This window comes from Haliotis asinina, chromosome 12 (assembly GCF_037392515.1).
Source record: "Haliotis asinina isolate JCU_RB_2024 chromosome 12, JCU_Hal_asi_v2, whole genome shotgun sequence".
NCBI classification, from domain to species: Eukaryota; Metazoa; Mollusca; class Gastropoda; order Lepetellida; family Haliotidae; genus Haliotis; species Haliotis asinina.
The window spans coordinates 45,915,955-45,941,026 of record NC_090291.1 but is presented as its reverse complement, the minus strand read 5'-3'; the positions used below and the strand labels follow the sequence as shown (position 1 = coordinate 45,941,026).

Sequence of the window (25,072 nt, the reverse complement as noted above, 5' to 3'; positions counted from 1 at the left end):
CAGACCAAAAAATCGACTAAGACCTTTGGTTGGTTTCAACACGTTTTATTGTCAAAGACGCACACGATCTCCAATATACAAATATATAACTAGGTCGAAACAAGTGAGGAGTGTGTATATCGTATACATTTACTTACAATAAGTTCAGTCGTCGTCTATTGCACAGTCCCTGAACCATTATATTTCCCCCTTTGTCAAGCTCCCAATGCACTGTTTAAGCTCTGGATGAAGCACGTCTATATTTCCTCAGGATCTGAATCTCTCAACTCACTGGGACTCCTTTTCACATCAAATGGGATTATGTGTTGCCATGAAAATTATATATGTTCAGAAAAAAAATGCTTGTCAAGACGTTCAGATGAGAGCGACTTGAGAAATGTGTATCTCCATGGCGATAAATCGCTACCGGCAAATCTTGCAGCAACAATTTAACAGGTACTGGTTAATCCACAAGATTATTGCTTATGTGTAGCTGATCTCTTGGGATGTAAAACATACTGTTCATGCATTTTATCGTTGCTTGGCATCAATCGTCAACATGTATACCGCTTACATACATAGTTTTACAACGGTCGTACTTCACACTGATCCATCAGATTCCAGTCATGAGTACTCCGTTAGTAAGGAACGTCATCATTTCTCACGGGTTATGTACGAGCGCATATTAGTGAAGGGGATTATCGTATTATGTTGACATAAGATGACATATTGACGACAACAGCATGTTGGCCTCATACTGAACCATAGCTAGTGGTCAAGAAGCTCCTTCCGAACAATGCAACAACATCTCGCCTACGGTCATCGTTGCGTCACGGACACGGTGACCATTGGTTCTCACGCTTAAGACAATGTGGCGTAAGGATGACGTCACGGGTTTCTCACAGTGGCGCGTCTCGGTGTGGGGGGTAATTAATGGGTTAAGTGGGGCATCTTACTGTAGGTTAGCATAATACTGGGCCTGTGTGGAGAAGTCTTAATTGTGCTGGTTGATGATGTGAGGGTAGTTTCCCAAGATGGATGCTGAGAGTGTTGGTAGCTTGAAATGTTCCCATGGATGAAATGAATGCGATTTTTGTTTCGGGCCTCAGTGATTGATTGGTTGTTGTTGATTTAACCAAATGTCGTCTATTTTCATTTAGATTTTGATTTTTTAATATTTGTTTAAGAAGACGTCTGTTGCGAGGGCCTCGATAACAGGAGCCTTCTCAAGAATACCCTGATTGGTGCCTGAGCCGATTTATGACGATCGAAATGTTGCAAAATGTGTGATCTGCTTAATTGCATGTCATCATGGATTGCTGCGCATGCTATTACTCACTGGAAAGATTTGAAAAGACTCCTATGTTTTCGGGCAACAGCAATTTGCGACTGCCGTTTAAAATATTTTTCACTCTACTTGATGGAATAAGACTATTTCGTTATGGCCTATTGTGGATTCCTTTCTGATATCGACATTCCGCTTGTTTCGAAGAACTGATTAATCGAAGTATTTTCGTTAGTCAGAATCGGTATGTTTCACTATACTACTGAACGGTTTAGTGTTTCACGTGTAAATTGTGACATATATCGACTATCTGGGGTCGATCGTATGAAGCAGTCTCGGTTCGCGTGTCATCATTCACCAAAACGTAACCTATTAATGATTTTGAGATTTTGTGATAAATAGCTAAATGCTACATTCTTTGTTGGCCTTTGCCAAGGCGTAATTAGTGCAGTCTGAAACCCAAAGACCATTTCGCTTCCAAACATAACGGTCGATGTTTTATTGTTTATTACTGATTACGTTAACTGTAATATGCTCATGTGTAATGTTTGCAGTAAGTGATGGTTGAAACTGACAGCATTGAAACGACAGATTTTATTGGCACAATATGAGTGGAAGCAAGCCTTAGAAGAAGGCCTTTTTAAGGTGATGACAGGTGAATCTAATGCAATCATGTTTGAGAATACACGAATGTTTGCAAGTGCGTTGGTGTCAAGGGTTACTGTGATACAGTATATTCACAGTTCTTTATTAAAAATTACCCAAAATCATTCACCCCAGAAACGCTTTTTGTCTTTTAGGTGGCGGTTTCTCTGGAATAGTGAGAAAACGTGTAAACTGCACTTTTCTGTGTTTTTTAGGTTAGGCAAAAACGGCATGTTTTTTCTGGTGTTAATACCACACCACGATTGATTATTGACCCATTTATTTGTGTTCCTTTACAAGAAACAGATTTCATTGGCTCAACATGATTCGAAGTAAACAGTTAAAGAATGGCTCGTTAAAGGTGATGGGAGATGGATTTGAAGCAGTGGTTCGAGGAAGTAAGAAGTGGTTGTATTAGCCCACAGAAAGGATGGGACAGGGATTCAGGAGTTCTCCGTTACAAGTATGAAATACAACTTTCATACATTTTTGCGAATAGAGGATAGTTGAGACATAGCAGGACATGTGTTTTAAAGAGACAGTCGAGAGTAGTTAATCTCTGTCCTTGATGTTATGTTATCAAACTGACACACCATAATCTTATCGAATTGTTGGTCAAAGCGAAGTCATACTCACTCACTCACTCACTCACTCACTCACTCACTCACTGATCCAAGGCAATATGTGTATCTGCCTTTCTATGATGGCGTTTCAAATCACCTTATCTGTATACTCAGCTACATGACCAATGAACACAGTTCATGAAAACACTTTCCTGTTATACAGTTTAGTGTTTACGCTGTATGATATTTTTTCCAACACTGATACCGACGACAGCCAAACAAAGGAACTCTTGTGTGTCAACAATCGGACCATCCGTTGCTGGATAAACATTAGGGATTGAAATGACATGTCCAGAATGAAATAAACGATGATACTGATTTCACGACATAAATCATTCTTCCTGTTATAACAACACGTACACAAGGTCTAATCGGGACGAATATGTAAATATCTGTTCATTCTGCCCAATTACAAAAGTCACCGGTCCATATGAACTTGTAAGCAAACACAATGTCGGTGTACGCCTGCTCCCCACTCTTCTGGTAACCCTATCCTGTTTTATCTCGTCAATTAATGCTCAGATGTGTTGATTTGAGTATTGTCATTCAAAGTCTTGTTGACAGCTGTCATTATGTTGATACAGATATTGTCAATTTCAGTTGAAATGCATCACCATTTATACACTGGTATTATAATCGCGGTATTGTCAGAATGGCAATGGTTCCTATCATCAGTGTTAAATTCCTTATTAGTATTCTCGCCCACGTCTCCCGATCACCTTCAAGGCTGCTTCTGACCCGTGTCCACTGCAGGTGCCCGAAGTGCATGTCAGTATCTCGACAGGTCATGTGGTCAGTCGACCAGGTGCGTGGATGCACTGGAAACGTTACGTTAGAGAACATGGGCCCCTCGGACACTAATAGGGATGTCCACTGTTCTGAGATGACCAGTGCGTAACGTAGCGTGGTGATGGTCAAGGTGAAAGACTGGTAGGGATCGGTCACCAGTGGACGTCATGGGGGTCATCCAAAACATCTTCACCAACTACGCCATCATATCAAAATACAACATGGCAGACTACACTGATTTGGTGTGAACTCAATTTGTCAAATGTCAGATTGAAATTGGCATCATAACACCTTGAAGAGTCAAAGACAATACCCCGACACTAAATAAATTGAGGCATTGTCACTGGAAACCTAGTTCACTGGTCACAGACACACATCTAACACTACAAACAACCCTAAGCCAAATAATACCCAAACCTTCAAAGCCTTGGGTACATTTCTTATAAAAACGGACCTTTCAGGTCGCTTGTTATCCCCATAACCAACTAGTGCTAACATATATAACACATAAAAACAAAACATAAAGACAAACAAAGTACATCTCCAAATCATCATCATCATCATCATCATCATCATCATCATCATCGGATAGTTGTGATGGTGACACATTGGTATCAAAGTGAAACGTATCACTATACTAAACTCAGGATCATATCGCACAAGTGACAGTGTTCAGTGTTCAACGCCTGATGTTGTGTATAGAAACAAAGCGAATGACAAATCATTGCTCGTTGATGATACAGATACTATAGTGATGTTTGGACCTTCGTGGGTTGTGTTTTGGCGACTTTTTGCAATGCTTATTTGTGAAATCCATTTGTCAAGTGTATTCTCTCTTTTGTCCAGCTGACTTGAACAGACCCAGAGTCATCCATAATGTTTGGTATTTGGTCAAAGTCAGTTACAAACAATTATTTTAGCTTGTGTCGTGATCCCGCCAATTACGTCATTGTTTGGTGGAATCGAAACTTCAAGGGTATGCTTTCTCTTGTTCCCAGGGAATTCGAATGTTTAGACTCCAGTGTCTAACAAACCACTGCCATGCCTGTCGATATTCACAGATGTTCTCAGATCTGTAACAGAACAGAACAACCCTGTTCCCCTAATGGTGAGTTTCATCAGAAAGGTAAATATCTGTCAGGAATTCCTTCCCTGTTCGTGGACAGGACGTGGTCTGGCTGATACAATATTCCTTGGGTAAGAATACTCACTAACACATTACTGGGTAAGGTAATGTTGTACGTAGTTAAAAATAAAACAGTTTGCACGACTCGAGAAGTAAAAAAACACGTATGATTTGCACATGATAGATATGTCATGTGAGATGTTCGTAACCTCCTTTGTATAGTATACTTACGCGAGGTTACCAGTTCCCAGATTCCATGTATTGTTACTGTCATTATGATCTGTTTTGAAACCAGTGTACAATATGAATATACTTGAACATTCTTTTGTGACTAAATCACAATAAGATCACAAGATACCATCTTCCTTTCCATTGCAGCTTTACTTCCTTTCACCATTGTACATGGGTAAGTTAATCACACAAATATTGATCTGCATTTATATGTTGATTGTGGTTCCTTTATGAATCACTTTGCGTAAAGACGTCCAGATTCATTTATTGTTTCATTCTATAATTGGTCCACTGTGTTAATTAGTTGAATGATTTGTCACGACATCAATAGTGTCTTCGGTACAATATGTTCGCTATTATTCAACACAATAATATGATGGTGTTATACATATACATATAGAGAGAGTAATATTGAACATCATTTGAAAAATTATAGCGTACCTGGTACTTGCTAGAAGTAGACTAGCTTGCAGACAAATCTACTGCAATATATTATTACAGTGCATAGACAGCTCACTAATTTCATCTGTGATTAATTAGTTAAGGCTGGCATGGACGCGTTTGCTAATTGCCTGACGCTTTGCTTGACAAGTTGTGTCATAAACAAGATACACTATGCATAGTAATTGCTCCTATACGGATTTCCTTAGTTAAGAATTATTTTTGAAAAATATAAAAATATATGAGGAAATATATGCACTGTAATAATATTAAAGCTCGGTGACCGTGTATTTACTGAATAAATCTGCCTGTCATAACTATCAGTGAACGTCTTCTGAGGTGACTTCAACCAAGCCAGCATCGTGGCTTCTTTAATATGGCGTAAGAGACATCGTAAGATTTTAAAATAGCTTGGACAAGTTGCCAATGCAGTAGACAAAGAGCGCAACACACACTCCAACAGTGGTGCATAACAAAAAACTGAATAGTTTGTACCTAGCGCAGAGAGTGGAAAATTCATACACATCGAAAGGTGTGTCCATTAGAATATACAAACGCGGAAGTGAAATGTAAGGAATAATCAGCTGCAGATACCAGGGATCGATAGTTGTTGAATGTGGAACACTACTGCCGTAATCAATAGATTATATTGATTTTGGACATTGGAAATGATGCGTTTGGGTTTTTATCCTGCGTTTTGAGTTTAACGTCTTCATATGACCACGACGACGACGACGATGATGATGATGATGATGATGATGATGATGATGATGATGATGATGATGATGGTGGTGGTGGTGGTGGTGACGGCTGTCGAGGAGTAGATTGAGAATGCGAAAGGAAGATATCCGTACACATTCAACCTCTGTAGTTCGGAAACTTCGTCTTTCGGTCTAATACCTACCAGATGTAGAAAGAAACACCGCTAATCCGTACTTTATCGTTGGTATTGAAATCTCCCATACTATCGATGTCCGGATAATTGGCGTGGGGCATTTCACATCGTATGCTGACATTTCCAGACCAGATAGCGAATTACAAGAACATATCACATCACTATGATATTTTCATTAAAACAGAGATTAAAACAGTATACCAACTGAGGGGCTATGTGAAACAGACAATCCTAGTGTGACTACAGTTTTCTTATGGAAGGAATCTATAAATAAGATCGTTCGAGAAAATGCATCCTTAACTAAGGGAAAGGTGTTTTCCCAGTAAGCCTTGTGAAAAAAACTAATCTGCCCCTTACAATGTGGATCCTTTGTCGCCATGGTAACTTCATTTTCACCACGTGTCATATTTATGCGTGCGCCGTGAATACTTATCGGAAGAAGCTAAGGACAACCTGATTTCTGCCTGATGATTAAAGTTAAATCTGTTATGATATGTAATATGATAAAATAATAAATTATTAAAATATTTTTATTACAATCAACATACCTTGATTTAAGTTAATTAAATCTTTTTCACTCTTCTAAAAATACAGTTTTCTAGTGCTGATTTCATTTACAACAACGACATTTTCATTTTAATGGTTGTGATAAAATGAAGAACAGACATTTTGCGGTCATTGTACAAAACTACACTGCTGGACAAAAAACAGTACACACAATGGTTGATGGCGGTTAAAACTGAAACAAACAAGAAACGGGTTGGGAGGTTGACGTATTTCATACGTGTCATGGTTGTGTTCCGGACCTTAAATCTACAGTGTTGTGACGACATTTAAGCCGGGTAACATTTTGGCAATTGCAGTCAAATCCTGTGTTCAAGTCAACGCATTCTAATGTTGAGACAGTTGATAACAGATTCCCAGTTCATCTATGGTTATAACCAATCGCACAGGCAATACATTGACAATGGTGACCTTATTTTGCGTCATTTCATTTCACGAGGGACTTTATTTGATACTTATGGCATTCTCGTAACGATAACAATAACTGTCATTTCACAAGCGTTAAAAATCAAAACTTCATACAGCACATTTAACTGTTCATTAAGTGATTGACGTGTGTCACCTAGTTTGACGTCGGCCGTCAAAGTAACCATGACGGCACATTGTGTGGGTTTAGATATCGTTATTGTACCTAAATGTTAAATATTTTCATGAATTTTAAAGACAAGCTGCAGTGGGCGGAATTAGAAAGCGTCACGCTTCGACTCGCTCGCCGCGTTTATATGACAACCACGTTTCAGCACTGCCACGTTTTAAGAACCGCGCCTTCTTCGCGTCATGGTTGACGTGCCATTGTCTTTGCAGTGTCCATGCTTGAGAGAATCTGTAAAGGGTCACAGACTGTGTCACTTGAGAGTACGAACGCCAGTCAAAGTCAAGCGGGACATGGTCGACCGATCAACAAGTAGAAGTACTGCAGCATTTCTGAGTGGATGCAATGGAGATTGTGTTGTTGCTGTGGCAAGACGTCGTTGCTTTATGTCGAAGATGTCTTACATCTTGCGTCACAGGTGTTCAAGTTGCCTGGCACAAATTCTGCGTTCGTCATACATGAGAATGGTTTTACACCGCTTTCAGCAATATTTCATCAGTGCGATGGCGGGGATATTATAAATGGGCTTCATATAATTGCACCGGGTAGGAATTGAACCCGGTCGTTACCGCGAACATCATCACCACTCAGCTACCCATCGCCCCTTTATGTCATAAGTACAAGATATGTACATCAGCGTCTTAAAGTAACGATAGCTGCATTATTCAGGCACGTCTATGATGCATCAGTCACGGTTTGACATAGTGAACATAGTGAGCTGGGTTTTTAACACTGTTAAACTGAGTCGCTCAGATCACGGCACCTCCGCCATAAACCCAACAGGCGTGTGTCCTAGCTGTTGTCATGTTGGTGGTGACAGACCAAGGCTGACATGGAATAGAACCCAGGACTAGTTAGGATCATGGTAGGAACACTACTTCAAATATTAGTACTAGTCACGTAAATTTGGTTTTTCAGTAACTTACCAGTGGAGCCAGAATTGCATGTAGACTACTTGGCCGTTCGTATCTGGAAAATGCAAAAACGTGGTAACGTATCCGAGAGAAACTGAGAAAGTGAAAGTACTAGAATTTGTACTTTACTGAGAAAGTGAAATCCCAAATATGACATATGTTGCATTTGGCTACTTTCTAAAATGACATCGTGTAATCGATTTCATGTGTTTCTGACGCTAAATAGTGATGATACCAGGTATTCTAAAAAGAATGAGGGTATCTTGCCACACCGGTGACACCCGTCACAAACACATGCAAGGGCACATCGTGTGTTCACCTTAAAAACGGACATATGGTACAAGTAAAATAATAAACTACCCTGGACAGTTCTTTCGCCACAGGTGCGTCAGATTTGGAAATGTTCCCCACGTGACTGTCCTTGTTAAAGAAATAGATCGATGGCCAGGTGTGGTATGGTATTAATAGCAGTTCAAACATAATGTTTTTCTCTAACGTCGGAAAAATATTTACGCAGGTCAAACGTTTGCTCTCTATTCCAGGGACAACGTGAACCAAAAAGTAAAAAAAATAATATTATTTTGAGAGTGAAGGGTTAAGACAGTCTTTAATAAAGAAATGTGAACGAACTGTATTACAGTAATTCCTGACGCTAAAGCAGTTGATTTCGGTTAAAGAAAAGCATTCTTGCATTCTCAATCATGAATGCACCAGAATCACCAGTCATCACCTTAAAATGGTCTTTCTTTAACGGCTTGCTTCCACTCATATTGTGCCAATAAAATCTGTCGTTTCAATGCTGTCAGTTTCAACCATCATTTACTGCAAACATTACACATGAGCATATTACAATTAACGTAATCAGTTATAAACAATAAAACATCGACCGTTATGTTGGGAAGCGAAATGGTCTTTGGGTTTCAGACTGCGCTAATTACACCGAGGCAAAGGCCAACGAGGAATGTAGCATTTAGCTATTTATCACAAAATCTCAGAATCTTTAATAGGTTACGTTTTGGTGAATGATGACACGCGAACCGAGACAGGGGGGTCGTACGATCGAGCCGAGTAAAACAATATTAATCAAGATTTGCACGTGTTGAAACGGACTGTTGAGAGACTTAACACAGGGCTTCCGAATCAGGCTCTGATTAAAGAAATCTAAATAAATGCCGGTTGGGGAAGCTGATAATCAATTTAGAGGCTAAGAGATGTCAAAGTGGGTTATTAAGACTTGGCTAATGTAAACACGGCAATTAGCACTCAATTTCTTGGTTTCAGACTCGGATTTCCCGCTTTGCAGTCCCTCACTGAAATGAACACGTCTGAAATCGACAAGCCATAAAGCGAGTCTATTTCATCCACTGATAAACCGCCATCGTTCTACATCCGTTTTAATTTTACGAAGATTATCGTCGACAGATTTTGAGAAATAACGGGGGTCGCGATGCACATCACGTGATTGGAACATTGTGAATTATACTTCGCGATCAGGGAAACAGGAGCACAGGACAGATTCCGTCTTGAATGCGTAATTTATTGAGGTAATTAAGATTAACAAACTTGGCCCCGGAAATTTCTTTCCAACTTTTACTAAATACCAATGCAGTGTTCATTATTGAGTGGGCTAAGCCCGCGAGATTGCGGAGAAAACAGATTGATTAATGGCCTACGAATCCAGAAAGCCAGTTGCTCTCGAAGAAGCCTAGAAAAAGACCAAGTCGGCTTTGAAACCGAGCCTCTCTCATACATCTTCTATTCTGATTTTGCACATCTGAGGAAAGAATGGAATATTTCGAATGTTTGCTTTAATTAGCCCCGCTCGCAGATTGTGAAAATATACGGCTCCGATAAGCGGTCCCTTTAGAAGAAGGCGAGATCCCCCTAGAGAAACGGGCGTACAGAGGTAAAGGCGAAAGCGTCTCCCCAACACAGTCTTTATATCTAACACATTGCCCGTGATGTAATTTAATAATTATTAGCTCCTGTTATTTGTTTTGTCAGAGCGGCTAGCGATTTACGTGGGCTAACATCCTTCAAGATGATATTTTCTTTAGCAGAACATCACTACCCCATGTCTCAACGCAAGGAAACATGAGAAACAGAGGGATCGCGCGGGCGCCGTGACTACTCGGGAAGGTCCGTTAATCCATCACTTTCTTCACGAATTAGCCCGACCGGCTCAGTAATAAAAGTGTCCAGGTCAAAGGTCAACCTAAATGGGCTCGCTTCACCTGGCATTTATTTCAATAATGAGGATACTGTTGGCGCGCGCCTATAAACACGTTAGGAGTAAGTCTACTCAAACTCCATGTCTATGCTTGGCCTCCCCTTGCCAGTAAATTAAGTCACCATTTTCAACTAAATCAACGAGACGCCTGGAAACGTCCACCCAGAGCGCCATCGACGCAGATCCTGTCCCAACGCCCTGTCGACAAAAGTAAACACATAAATAAACATGTATCTGCTCTGCTTTGTATAGTGTGAGTCAAGTACGTAATACAGTGAAGTGTTTAGGCACTTATTGCACTCTGTGGCTCGGGTCTTACAGATGGACTCAAGAAAACAAGCTCTTGGCATCACAGGGAAAGTTACAGGTATTTTAAAACTATTCAACTCATTGGCGGTGATATTAGAAGAACATATCTGCTATCCTGTTTCATTTCTGATTACAGTGATAATGCACCTGACCGGCACCTTGACTAACAACGTTTGCTCCAGTGACTCATTGTGTTGTTCACCAACATCCTACAAAATGAAATATATCATATTTAACACAATCCGAGTTAGGAGAAAACGTCATTCCTGTAGTTAGCATCCAAATACGTTATGAAGAAGAAAAAAAAGATGAAAAATGTTTTACTTGAGTTTCACACAACGTACATCCTCAAAAAATTACAAATTTCACATATGCATGGTACGTTGTCCGGCCAAAAATGGCCTACGAGACTCTAATTAAAATATATCTCATAAGGGAGGCAGAAGTACAATACTCACGGATATAATTTTTTTCATTATAAAAGTACTTTTTATGTTGATTACTAAAATTGCGTACGGGCCAATTAATCTCCAGTCACTGGCCCGACTGGGCATGGCCTGATATTACTGTTCATGATATTAGCAGCTTAATGTTGAAACCCATGTCTTGCCGACAATTCTTATTCGAATCTTTTGTTGTATATTTTGCCTAGTTTTTTTTATTATTTTGTGGGCTAGTAACTTTCAGGCATAGTTCAGCAGGATTATCGTGTAAAATTTGGAAACGATTTCGCACACTGTTTCCACAGTTTTGAATGTTCTCTAACGCCTTCCCCATAACATACAAAACAATACAACTACTAAGGTCATGTTCTGTATCCAAGATGTTTCTCAAATCATCCTCTGTCTAGATTTTAGATGTTCATTTAACGATGATGATGGTGATGATGATGATGATGATGATGATCATCATCATCATCATCACCATCACCATCATCGTCTTTCTCATAATGTGCATATGCTATATCATGACCAACGCATTATTCCTCTAGTCAACCATCGGTGTGAACTCAAATTTCTCTCTCAGCTCCTTGAGGAGTACTACAGTGGCTTGGTAATGTACGTAGATGGATGGAGCTATTATAACCTTACTCTGTAGGCCTTTAAAGATATTTCATGGGAAGAATCGGGAAATGTATCTGTGTAACGTTAAACCGAAAGAGAGAAATAATCACCATTCCTTATCTCCTTATTATCTCCATATTCCTTATATATTAATGTGAAGTCACAACGTGACATCATTTATTCTGTGATGGCAGGTTATTCCACACGTTTTGTTATCGTTTTGTGTAACTACATATGATAAACATATCAACCTTGTAGAGAAACAGTTGCAATTATTGTAATGACAGCTTGTTGTTTGGATAACATACATGCGTCAGTTCGTGACGTCATGACTTCATGCTGTTCTCAACTCTGAAGTCTTGTCAACTGACCAATAAGCACAAAGGGTCAGTGCGCATGTACAAATCCTGGTAGTTACCACTTCTAATCTGTCTACCCTTCTAGGTAGGACCAGACAATGTGCCATACATTAAAGGCCTTTGATACACTTGAATCGCCTATGTATGTGGTATTTGTTGGAGCAGTTGGTCAGTCATTGGTCAATCCAGGGCTGCTTCTCTTCGTTCGTGAAACACATGTCTGTTTGACCTTTCTGATTCTGCGGTTTCTTAACATAGCCCACACATGTTCCCCATCCGTATTGACATGGAGGGGTTCCAATCATGAACCCTGTCAGTGGCCATCAAAATACAATGCGTCAGTGCTTCATAGCAATGCACAACTCCTAGATTAACAATGTGCCATTAAATAGCGTATGGTTGAACAATGCATTGAACATCCTCTTGCAGAACAATGTAAAAGTGAACAAAAAGACAGAACAGCGTTTTTTCTAAACAACATAAAACTGAACAACCTCTTCATGAGCAACGTGCAGATGAACAGCGTCTTGCTGTACACTCATCTGCTGAAGCTGAACCATCCATATATCCTGCTCATATCTCTATGTAAAATATTAACTAAACAGATCAAGAAAACACGGAAGACGAAACATTGAGCACACTGTTCTTATCTGTTTCACATTTAATTCCTGTTTATCACATGGTTGCATATCAAACCCTTCTTGTTTATTTATTGTTTCTCATTGTATATTCTTTAACTTTCATTTTATTGGTTTTATATTTTCAATTTCTTCGTGTTTACTGATTGAATATTCCCTCTTGTATTGTCATCAAATTGCATGCTGTATACGCTGCTTCAAACGTGTGAAGTTTGAACAGAACTACATGTACCACTTAAACATGTTTATTGACGAGGACAATTTCCTTGCTTGATCCAGAAAACCAGGTCTATGTCTACAATCAGAGCCTACATGCACAAAGCGATCTTAACGCTAAGACTACATCTTGTCTTTGATGGATTGTGGGAGTTACGATAACAGCAGCGCTGAGACAGCTTTGTGCATGCAGGTCCTTACCAAACGACTACGTAGACGTCTAGCTGGATTTCAAAACGGGAGGCTGACAAGTAAAATGATTACACAACTGACAATGTCCATGAAACGCTGTCAGACTAGACTGTCACGGTCTAGACTTGTCCATTTCTCTCAAATTTATGCAGATACATTTCAACACTGAAAACGGTAACGTATTTGTCATCGAAGATACAAAGGCTTACACGGACGATAAGTCGGGAATTTCCTACTGTCCAGCACGGATTGTCCCTTGTCCTTGATACTCCAGACAGTATCCTATCGCAGTCAGACAAGGCGGGACGTGGTCATAAACACCCAACACAGCGGTGATATCAATTATAATTAGGTTAATAGGCTATCATTAATTGTAGATAAATGACTACCAGGTCTCCTAGTCTCCTCCCCTTCGGCTCACAGCGTAGTAAACCGGTCGCCAAAGTGTGTACACGCAGACAGGTGCGTGTGTTCATTTCATGTACATTTCAGGGCTGTTATTGTACATTTCAATTAAAACTTCCAAGTGACAATTTTTGGTTTTGTGGACGTAATATACGTCACGTTTTTTAACAGAATGTGAACCGTGCGAGTCTTCCTTGACGCCAGTTGAATGCAATATTCTTAACGTGATTCTCACGGTAATGAAAACAAGATAAACACTCATGTGGGCTGCTCTGCTACTTACATAGTTATAACTGCCCAGAAAGCAGAAAGTATTCCATTAAAAATAAACACAGGAAAAACAAAACGAAACAAAACCCCACCAACACTTCACTTTCACCTGGAAATTGTCGTTCGTTAAAAGACAACATAGTGCTACAAACGTATAACAAGCGTTATCAGGCGTACGCATTTTTTTTCGAGCAAATCCCCGTACAAAACCACAGATATCAATTCTGTCCTGACGCATAGCTCAATAATGAATATAAATGACTAGGTAGTTTTAAATAATGACAGTTCTCGCCCAATACGTTGTTGCGTGCATCAAACATGTCTCAAGACATCGCCTGCCGTTTGATCCGAACACAGTGGTTATATTTGTCTGTAACGAGGCATTTTAGGATTACCATAGCTAGATAACTTCTCTCTTTAACCCGGGGGCTAGGCTTTGATGCGGAGTTCAACACTTGATAAAAGTTTATATCACTTTAACACGGCCCATACCAAGTGATAATTATCCCATCCCATAATTACCAGCACGTGGACAAAGTCCGTCGCGTGGTCAATGATAAACGATGGTCATTTGAAGAAGCCAGAGCCTCGTTGGTTTCTCGCCTCGAGCAAAACAGGAGGGGATAATAAATATCATGCGGCCGCCATCTTTGTTAAATCAAAGGGAGGTAACTCTAAACTAACCTGGTTCGTGTTAAAAGTGACAGAAATTAATCCTGTTATCTGTTGATAATGTCACAGGCATACAACACTTGATAGCTGGGAGATTAGGGGTAAGATAGCTTTGTGTTTACACTTGTTACATCGTAACCCGTTAATCCTGTGATTGACAAGGTTTAAATAGAAGAACTAGGGTAAGGGGAGGTCGGAACCTGAGATTTGAAATCCATTCTTGAGGACATGCGATAAAAGGCCACTGGTGTCGGACCGAGGTATTTCAGATTTATATGTATTAGAATAGTTTGCAGTTGGACTTGAGGTGAATTTGAAGGGTAACTATGGTGGCAGGTATATATATTTTTTTCATTTGTCACCTTTTGATATCCACAACAACAATGTAATGTATGTCGGGAAACACGAACGTTCACACATGCCTCTTACATTCTTAACTCTACATAGGAAAAGGTGATATAAGTGGCCAAGAGGGCAGACATGGTGGTACCTGTGTGGTAGAAAGGAGACGACTCCTAGCCTGTATGCATGACTTCTAATGGATGAGGTAAGAAGAAAGGGTGGGTGCGTGGGTGAATTTTTAAGCGATATTCCAACACCGGAAATGGGGCTTCACACATTGGATTCGTGTGGGGAATCGAACCCGGGGATTGGGTATGACGAGCGAACGGAGACCCTGGTTCGATTCCCCACAAGAGCACAATATTTGGAGTCCATTTCTGGTGTCCCCAGTCGTGGTATTGCTGGAATATTGCTAAAACCAGCGTAAATCCACACTAATGCAGTCATTATACAAAGGCTGAACAAAATTGGGTGCGTTGGTGCAGCCAAGTGGTTCGTTCGTCCCACCGAAGAAAAGATTTCGATTTCCAATATATGTACAAAACCCTTTTGGGGGGCGATGGCTTCGCCTAAACGTTAAACCGTTAGCTCGTCATGCCTAAGACGCGGGTTTGATGGGTACAAGGGTACAATGAGGTCCATTTCTAGTGTCCTCTTCGTGATAATGCTGGAATAGTGCTAATGCGGCCTAAAACCATGCTCTCTCACTCAAACCCATTTCCTGCTATCCCCCATGCCTATATAATGGTGAAATATAATGCAAATACATCTATTCCCATGTTGGACAGGCATACGGTTCTTGGTTGGGTATCCTGACCCTACATAAACGCAGGATCATTTGAAGTTGTTCACTGTAGTATAGATCATTTCGTTTGTGCACAACAGCGTTAGTATATCACAGTTAAGTGAAAGTGTTGGTAACATGAAATTCATAATCCATAAAACTCCAGATAAACGCAATGATATTAATTGTATTTTGGTCTTCGTCTTTGAAATACATTGTTGCTAATCAATATTATGATGATTTTTTATGGCGATGAGGTTAATCTTACTTGGATACAATTCGAAATGTATTAAAATGCTTTTAAATCTGTTCACTATTAACAGCAACCTGAAGGCAGATATGGAGTGAGACCGTGGGCTGTATAATCATGGCGATATCGACAACGATGTGGATTTCATGTCAACACAAATCACCGTGTACTCATGCTAATACCGACAGCGATGCGAATACCACTCCTCAAATACAATCAATTCAATAGGAAATGGACTACCGACCCAAGACAATGTTATCATGGCGTTATCAAGTGTGATAACCTGAAGGCAAGAGGCATCAGGACAAGTGATAATGAACCCTTTGATGTGGTGACCAGTCCTGGGAAGGTCGCGTGGCCATCCGTGGACGCTGGACCGTGTGCTGATCATATTGTTGTTGATAGCAGGTAAACAATGAAATGTGCATGTCACATGCATGTTGATAACACGCGATCGTGATATCAACAACATTTGACAATAACTAATCTCGATGAGGGCTTATTTGTTTCATTGCCTTGCCCTGACCACGGATGTGTATACGCGCCCTTCCAAAGCTGACAATCAGGACACGGTTATCTTGTAAGGTTACTGAAGAGGTAATAGTGATATGTTGAGCGATACATTGTATTGGCGTACGTAAACGCATCCATATTAACAGTCTGTGAAAGGATTTAAAACACAAATATTGTATATCTCAAGGAGATGGTAGGTAAATGATACTCTATATACCGCTACAAACGTCTGTCATGGGTCCTCATAATTTGTGGTTTGATTGTTTCGTCTTGAATACAATAAATATGTGACTATGGTTCACCCTCCCCATTACTCAAAATCACATGCATATTGTGACTCACTGTTTAGGGTAGTCCTCAACCTGTTCAGTGATAAGGGTGGTGGGTTATCCTAGTGGTTAAAACGTATTCTTTAGCCGAAGACCCGGGTTCGATTCCCCACATGGGTACAGTGTGTTAAGCTCATTTCTGGTTACTCCAATGTTGCTAAAGGCTGTTAAAAAACACTCACTCACTCACTCACCTACTACCCATTTATTATTATTAAGTACTCGGAAGTTATTTTAAAGAGAAAGACGTCTTGATGAGTTTGTTTGAAAACAGTTTGCAATAAAATACCCGAACTTTATGAAAACGGTGTCTTATCTCATTTTGATACTTATAACTGTGATTTATTGTTTGCTTTATTTCGCATTATATTTAAACCTTTGTCATTTGAAAGCTGCTCTCTTTAGCTTAACATAACTGGCGATAAACCAGTACGGTCATCCCCACAGTTGGTGGGGCTTAAGTTAAAGAAACAACGTGGTTTTCAAAGTCAGACATCAAGAAATGGTATACACGCATTTACCTCTAGGAGATCACGTGATGGTTCAGAGCCTGTTTGTGTGTAAAGCCGCTCTGACCGACCTGTGGCAATAATGGATGGTGTTTGGAAGGCGGACTGGGTTTGCCAATGTCCTTATACTAACTAGTAATGCAACATCGCTTAAATCCCTCTCCTTGGCAATAGTTAATTACAAACAGCAGTTAGGAAACGACGGGAAAACAGATAACCTCAGTCAGAATAAGCACACTTCATCACTCCGGCGGTCTGTGTTTTGGCGGGAAAACTCACGCACACCGGAAGTGCTAGAGGGCGCTTTAAAAATTGATGTCATGTCTATTCGAAGTGGCCCAGCTGGTCGTAAGACAATGGCAGCTTGCAGACAATAGAAGCTCGCGAGTTTTTGCTGATACGGAAAATGTGTTATACAGATATCGTAAAGATAATGGTGAAAGTTAATCTGTATTGCCACATGTCACAGGGAATATTAATAGCTAAAGGTACAATTGCTTATACTATATTTATTGACAGTTCATTACTTTAGGTAATAAAAAATGTGGTTTGGTGTTTATTCCATTGTGCCATGTTCATGTCGGCCATGTGTCATGTATATAGGGTTTCTCTATCTGTTTAAAGACAGTTCAGCTTATATTCAAAACCAGACCACTTACCATATTATGGGTTTTTACTGTTTCGGATTATCTTAAATAATAGAGAAAAAATGTTGATGTGTTTGATAAAAAAAACAAAAAGAGACAAACAAGCAGAAAAACCCAAGTCTGACGATTGGGTAGTCATCTAGTCATCATTCAACTTCAGTTTTTACGTGTAGAGTTCTGGGGTAGTCGTTTTGTGAAATTTCGCTTTAATGTAAATATTTAATATTTTTGTGAGATAATCCTCGGGAGTAGATGGTCAACAGAGAACGAGAGATGGGACGGAGACTGGACGAGCAAAGAAGAGAATGAGAGCTTGAAGGAAGGAGAGGAGGATTGTTCGAAAACGAATGATTTTGATTTCACTCCTGTCACCGTACACCCACTTAATGGTGGAAATGAGGTTATTACGTTTCTTAACCACTTGTTGTAAATGTACTTCCAGTGTTGTAAGAAGTCATCTGTCAATGTCAGAGGAAGTCGATCAGCTGTTTGTTCAGACAGTGTCTCAAAGACAGGCAATGTATCCGGGGGATGTAGATTTCACTCAGTGTTGAGCAGGACAAGACCGATCACCTACCGATGTATCTACATCGAACATGTCTATTACACCGTGCTGACATATCATCAGCTGGTGTAAGGCATGCTCGGTGACTTGTGGTTAGTTTCAACACGAACACCTGGCAAATGCAACGGACACGATTTTTTTGCATACATACAAGTCGATAACTATGTGGTTTCAAATATAACAACCGCTCCTGAACCAGATTACCTGAAACAATGTAAGCCAGTATGTTTTTTATGGGAACAAAAAACATATTTCAGAATTATTGGACATTCTTCTACCGACATGTAATAAAATCTGTTTGAAGTCATACAAAATACAAGTACTATCTTCATGTTGTCCCATCCCTCTGAGTAAAAACACGTGTTATGTTAAAACGATTCAGTAAAGTTAACATCTTGCAAAAAAATATTACAATATCAATAGATCAAATAGTGCGGTATTGATTCCCCTGTCAAATTCATAAGACACACAGCAAAAATAACTTGGTTTCCGTTCTTGCGGAAACCTGATGGATACTGGGTAATGTAGGTTTCCGTTAGGTTTCAGTTTCAGGAAACGCGCAATGAGAGTTTCCGCATAGTTTCCACAACTGAAACTAACAAGTCTTAGTTTCCGTCATGTTTCCGTCAACTGAAACTGTAGTTGGAAGTTTCCATTTAGTTTCAGTTTACTGAAACCTTTATAGCTGGAGTGAGTAAGTTTCTGGTCTTGCGGAAACCTTGTGGATCTTGGGTAATGTAGGTTTCCGCTAGGTTTCTGTACAAGGAAGATGACAATGAGAGTTCGCTTAGTTTAGAAAGCTGAAATATGTTGTATTATCTTGTTATATTTATTACATATTTATTTGAACAAAAAACAAACGCTGGAAATATTATGATCCAACTGTTTCATTTCTTAGAAAAGCTCACATTTTAATGCAACAGGGCAGTTGCAGTAGTACACAATTCGCTGTATTAAGAAACTGGGGCGCTCAGAGAAGAGTAACAGAATTCTCTGCACACAAGCATTGCTCAGGAAGTAGGCACACTGAATGAAGACGAGCTAGCCAGTACACAAAGTGCTTTGTTCTTCTGTAGATGTTTGTTGGTGTATGCGAGTCCTGGTTAATATCTGGCGAAACATCTGAATCCGAATCAATCAGGCTCTCACATTGTGGTGGTAATAGCTCGCAAACCTTGAATGTGCTGTTAATATCTTGGTCACTGTCAGTGTCTGGAAAGGAAAAGGACATTCAGTTTGAATCATCAATTCAACTGAGAGACAATTCAATGAATGAAACACAGCAATATATATGATAATGCAGATAACATGTATTACAAATATTAAATACGTATTACCATTTGCTAACTTTCAGTTATTACAGTTACATGTATGATACATACATTAAATATATTAAACATGGATAGCAAAGTGACAGTGCAAACTCGATTTTTAGTGAAATCTAAAAATTCTTTGATGACTAACCTGATGAAACATTTGTCATTCACCCGAAAAATCTTTACAAACTAACAAACATCTTGTTACGGAGATGGAGATAACGTGTTTTTCTTGAAACAGACGTCTGGCAGTGAGGACAGAAAAGCCGTATTTCTCCTGGAATTTAAAATATATGTATATATTATGCTGGAATCCATGTACAGTTACACTTTGAGTGAAGTCAAAAAGGTTTGTTGTATGTATTAACAGTGTCAGCTTCATTATAAAGCTATATGAATAATATTGTTATAAAAGAGATTCCCTTACCGGGCATCATTCTCCGAGTTTGTTGGTCCACAATCCATATCTGTAAATCAAATAACTGATACAACGATTCTTTCAGAAATATGAAACTTGAGGTGTGATGATAATGTCAATGCATTGTAGGGCTAACACATGCAACGTGTACTGATGGACAAGGTTTTAATGGTTATAAAACATCTATCAAACCATGAAACTGATTAACTGGTACAACTGGATACACAGAACTGACACAGAACATAAGATACTAGATAATTTGATGAACTAATAAATGTATGATGTGACTTGGTTGAAATATTTCTGGAGTACAGATTATATGAATAGATATAACGAAGACATATATGCGGAATATCTCTGGGTACCCATGTTAAACCAAATATTGTAGAAACCAACCATATTTCAGAAAAGTATTTCTCGTGATTTTAGGCTGTTTTTCTTGACAATTACTTGTCGCAATGTCCACAAAGAACTGTGTCCCTGCAGCAGAAAGTGCCACGAATAGTCTACAGAAATTATGCATGTACAAATCATAGCCAAAGGGTCAGTGGGATTGTGCTTCATTCTTCATTCACACTGACAAATGAATTAAGGTTTCAAAGAAATTGTGACACATCACCAAATTATATTAGTAATAGTAGTAAAGTTAACTTAAAGGGTAGATAGGGATAGTAGATCTGGGTGTATAACTGAAAAGAACAAACAATGTTGTGAGCACAGTGCGTAAATTACTTACATGGTACGTTGGGGGGGGGGGGGGGGGGTCCATCCAGCAGAAATATATCTGGATACTACCTTCTCCTGACAGGATTTTAGAAAATAACTTATTTGCCACAATAAAGTTTCCCATGAGTGCTAAATCAGTAGGACTCATGACGCTCGGGCATGTTAAAGTAAGGTGAACATGTTTTCACAATTAATCACTGTTAATAATCACAAGGTCTACATATTGATGCTTGACACTGAGAAAAAGCAATCAGTGACGCTAATGCGATGAAAAGACTGCTAAAACCATAACTGCTCACTGTTGTCACTTTGAGTACTTACATTCAATCCGCTGAATTCCACTTTTCACACTCCCCTTTGATGTCGGCAATGTAAACAAATAAACGAATGGCGACAGGATCACGTCCACGTGAGACTATCTAATTGTTAACAAAACAACTCACAACAGGGTGTACCTTCTTCTTTTGTTGTAGAACGAGGAAATCTACTGTCAAATGATCACATTAGATTTATTTAAAAAAACACAATGACAAAACTGTCTATTTCCCGTGAGTGTTAGCGAGACGCCATCTTGTTTGGCGGGTAGGAACAAATTTGTTTTCCTAGGAATTATTTTTCAAAACTTTAAGTAAAGATGGCTGCGTCGTGTAAACTTTGCCATGGCCACCTCACTTTCCCCAAAAGCACTCGACGAAAGAATTCGCGACTTGGAGAAGAAAGCAGAGAACGGATGCGAGCAATTCGGAGTACCTCGGATGTGTCAGGTAAGACCAAGGGTATTTTATTGTAAATAACGTTTAAAGAAATATTGCGTTAATGACAGAAATCCGGATAGATTATAAAGTTTATCCCGCGAATGTATATTTTCGCTCGTATTATTTTTAAATGTTATCGTTAAATCTAAGTAAAATAGGCCTGAAAAATAAGTTTGTTTATATTCCATTTCAATAGATCGACATGGTATAGAATACATCAAGCTTGTATTTGTAAGTAACTATCTTAGTACTAACCACAAGTATTTATTTAAGTTTAAAGGGGCAGACTTTTGATTTTAGTGCTCCTGTTAATAGTTTGCAAATTTTAGCGTTGCAACTCGGTTAACACTTGTACAAAAGGTGTGTGTGTGTGGGGGGGGGGGGGGGGGGGATGAATTACGATCTGCATCAAAAAGATCCGCCATATGTAGTGGTTCACTCATGGGTTTACTGGGTATTGCAAGATGTATTTCACCAATTCAGATATATTTTAAAGAATGATGAAAATTATGGGCTTTTACAATGGCAACATTTCGGTGTAATTTATTAAATGCAATCCTTGATCATTAGTGAAATGAAATTGTTTACCCCCAAATTCGCTCAGAGGGGTCAGATGTGTTTCTGAACTATTTGAGGCAAACACTAAATTCATATAAGAAACTGTTAGCTCTGCGTAGGATACATTTAAAATTTCATGTAATTTTTCAATAATTTAATACATACGTTTTGAGCATAATCATATATATATACCTGTTATATTTAACGTATTTGATTTAATCTTTTAGGTTGTTGTGAGAAAAATCTGGAGGATCACCCTTGTCTATCGAAGGTATGTGCTCATGTTACTAGGTAATTTCACTTTGAATATTTCATTAATTCACTTCCCTACGTACGTTTTCTCAAAATGAAAAATACATGAAAGTATCATTTGCAAATGGATTTGAATAGCCGGTAAACTAAATCAGTATAACATTACACCTGTGTGAAATTGCCATCAAACTGACCCCTTGATTTTACAATGCTTAATTGCTGCAAGGTTATGTCATGTGATATAACTAAACTTCTTTTATCATGATCTTTATGTCAGTTGTTCACTTACCGGTTGCATAACTTTGGCAAACAGGATGTACATAGAATTTGCACGAAATAACACAAAGGATGGTTAGCCTTTTTGGAAGTTATTTTAAATCATTTAACTACAAAAATGGTAAACTTTCAGAACAATATAAGTATTCAAAGTTATAAATCTGCAGTTTACTTGGTTGTATAATTTTCACTGACGATCGTTAATTTTAATAGACATTGTGTTGAATGCATGATTGAATGAAGTGCAAGAAAAATGACATTTGTTTTTATTTCAGTAAAGCCGATGACGAGGACTCTATGAATATAGTAGTCAAAGAAACAAGTGACTATATCACGACCAAGGATGGTCAATAGGATCTTGTGAAGGTACTTTTCACTCACCTGCCTGTCATTATAAATAGTTAATGATTTAAATAATAGTGTAAAGACAGATTTATGGATGTTAACTTCAGTAACCAAGCCAGCATGGCATATATAAATACCTTTGCCTAACAGATGAACTAAAATGTGTGAAACATGCTGTATAGTACTTTAAACATTTTCATTTTCATTTTCAGAAGCGCTTTGTAGAGTGGCTGAACAGGCGTGATGATCTCAGTAGACAAGAAACCGGAAAGAAAGTGTCACACAGAACAGCAGCAAAAAAAAAAACAAAAAAAACAAAAAGAATGAAATCCGTAAGTATATCTATTCGAATAATAACATGTAACAATTCTTCTCATTACAATGTGTGACAGATTCTAAGTTCCGGAAATATACATTTAAAATGTTTATGGATTACATTCTTAAGATATGTAACACATGATTCAGATCATAATTTCATAAATCATAACATAAGAATCAAGTCAGTTAATGGTGATATATAAACATGTTATTACACTTCAGTGATTTCATGTCACTTCAGAGCAACAGATTGTGTGTCCATAAGAAAATAGGATATGTCATTAAATGTGATGAACTGCTTAACTTGTGTTGGGGTGATTAATGAAGTAAATAATTTTTCACGACACTTCCTTTTTAATAATTTGCAATCCATCTTGGCATTATGGTTTATCTGTTGATTGATATTTGTTTAATTTTCAGAAAATTGCACTGCGCATGAAAAGCCTGAAAACTATTGACTGGCCAGATCGACGAAAGGAAAGGGTTTCAACTATACTTACCTTGGAAATGACTTCACCAGTTGTGAGTGATGAAGAAGATGCCAATTCATTGCTCTCTTACCCCTTTACCTGGGAATCTAAACTCAAGATGTCTGCACTGGACTCAGCCACAATTTTCAACGCCACCACCAAAGCTAAGGCCAACATGAAGACCAGGATGCGGCATCCAACCACAATGACAGAGATATCCGCTCAAGGATGCCCAAGTGGGCTAGTAAATAGCTAATCGATCACATGAACGTAATTTTATCTGTGATCAATTAAATTTGAATTATTCTCAATGTAAAACTTTAATAGTTTTGATATTCTGATTCTTTATTGCATTTTATTTCATTGTTGTATTGTATTGCATGGTGTGTGTTATTATATGTTTAGCATTGACTGACTGGGGTGTGTTTTTCTGTGTCAGCGTGAGGAGGTGCAGGAGGAGTCAAGGGATACAACTGTTATAGCATGTTTTTAGAAATATTTTTGTCATAAGTGACAAATATTGATCTGTTATCTAGTGCTATATCTTTTTATTATTTATTAGATAAATGTTTGATCCATATTTGTCTGAAAATAAAACAGTGAATCTTATTGTATCTTTTGTTTTTCTTTATGTATACGTGATGATTGTACACAAACTCCTTATATTGTCTTTGCCAACCAGGAGTAACAAGAATGTTATATGCAATGACACACATTGAATGACTCCTGTGAACCCGAGTAAATGAAATGCTGTGGAAAGTTTTCTGGCAACAGAAACTCTGCGGAAACCTGATGGAGTCTTGGTAACTGAAACTCTGCGGAAACCTGATGGAGTCTTGGTGACTGAAACCCTGCGGAAACCTGATGGATCTCTAACTTAACTGAAACTCAACGGAAACTTGTTGGAGCATGGGTAACGGATACCGTGCGGAAACCCTTAGAAAGTGGGTAATTGACAGTTTCCGTCATTGCGGAAACTCAGTGTAAAAGAACGGAAACTCACTGGATTCTTGGTGGAAACTTAAGTTTCAGTCCACTTTCCATCAGGTTTCCGCACTGCGGAAACCAGGTTATTTTTGCTGTGACACATTTTAGCTTAAGAGCCTAACAATCACACGTACCAAGAGAACTCTTTATTGTTTGAAATACAAAAAGTCATTTAATAATCAAAATTTGCTCCTTAAATAAATCATGAGACTAAATTTGTCCCGAATCTCCCTAGGGGGCTATCCCGTTGCAAGATATGCGATAATTTCAGAT

General features: G+C 38.8%; 3 long non-coding RNA genes across 3 annotated transcripts; 2 read left to right on the top strand and 1 right to left on the bottom strand.

Moving 5' to 3' along the window:
* Positions 1 to 14,443: 14,443 nt before the first annotated feature.
* Positions 14,444 to 16,962, top strand: LOC137258827 (uncharacterized). Its single transcript, XR_010954651.1, has 3 exons — positions 14,444 to 14,540; positions 14,887 to 14,986; positions 15,889 to 16,962. It is a non-coding gene; the product is annotated as an uncharacterized lncRNA (long non-coding RNA).
* A 2,287-nt stretch (positions 16,963 to 19,249) lies between these two features.
* LOC137258743 (uncharacterized) lies at positions 19,250 to 21,230 on the bottom strand. Its single transcript, XR_010954638.1, has 4 exons — positions 21,160 to 21,230; positions 20,122 to 20,161; positions 19,843 to 19,971; positions 19,250 to 19,590 (listed from the first exon to the last, which is right to left on the bottom strand). It is a non-coding gene; the product is annotated as an uncharacterized lncRNA (long non-coding RNA).
* A 1,130-nt stretch (positions 21,231 to 22,360) lies between these two features.
* On the top strand, positions 22,361 to 23,887 carry LOC137259005 (uncharacterized). Its single transcript, XR_010954685.1, has 4 exons — positions 22,361 to 22,422; positions 22,955 to 23,045; positions 23,237 to 23,356; positions 23,763 to 23,887. It is a non-coding gene; the product is annotated as an uncharacterized lncRNA (long non-coding RNA).
* The last annotated feature ends 1,185 nt before the right edge of the window (positions 23,888 to 25,072 follow it).